This window comes from Sinocyclocheilus rhinocerous, unplaced genomic scaffold (genome assembly GCF_001515625.1).
Source record: "Sinocyclocheilus rhinocerous isolate Xijiao unplaced genomic scaffold, SAMN03320098_v1.1 scaffold1462, whole genome shotgun sequence".
NCBI lineage: Eukaryota > Metazoa > Chordata > Actinopteri > Cypriniformes > Cyprinidae > Sinocyclocheilus > Sinocyclocheilus rhinocerous.
In genome coordinates this window covers 208356-209167 of record NW_015639843.1, presented here as the reverse complement: position 1 = coordinate 209167, position 812 = coordinate 208356, and the positions used below count along the sequence as shown (strand labels likewise).

Genomic DNA, 812 nt, shown 5'->3' with positions numbered 1-812 from the left:
CACACACACACACACACACACACACACACACACACACACACACTCACACACACAAACAACCACTGACCAACTACTACAGGTCACACACACATCCACTGACAAACTACTACAGGTCACACACACAATCACTGACATACTACAGGTCAGACACACACAAAACCACTGATAAACTACTACAGGTCACTCACACACAACCACTAACCAACTACTACAGATCACACACACACACACACACACACACACGACCACTGACCAACTACTACAGGTCACACACACAACCACTGACCAACTACTACAGGTCACACACACAACCACTGACCAACTACTACAGGTCACACGCACAACCACTGACAAACTACTACAGGTCACACACACACACAACCACTGACAAACTACTACAGGTCACACACACACACAACCACTGACCAATTACTACAGGTCACACACACACGACCACTGACAAACTACTACAGGTCACACACACAATCACTGACATACTACAGGTCAGACACACACAAAACCACTGATAAACTACTACAGGTCACTCACACACAACCACTAACCAACTACTAGACCACTGACAAACTACTACAGATCACACACACAATCACTGACATACTACAGGTCACTCACACACACACACACACACACGACCACTGACCAACTACTACAGGTCACACACACAACCACTGACCAACTACTACAGGTCACACACACAAACACACACACACTCACACACAACCACAGACAAACTACTACAGGTCAGACACACAAACAGACACACACACACACACACACACACACACAACCAC

The 812-nt window shown here is 46.3% G+C and overlaps 1 protein-coding gene across 2 annotated transcripts in view; it reads left to right on the top strand.

The window, feature by feature from the left end:
* Positions 1–812, top strand: part of LOC107752200 (zinc finger protein 341-like) — a 23159-nt gene that overhangs the window by 13696 nt on the left and 8651 nt on the right. The gene's annotated exons all lie outside the window — the stretch shown is intronic.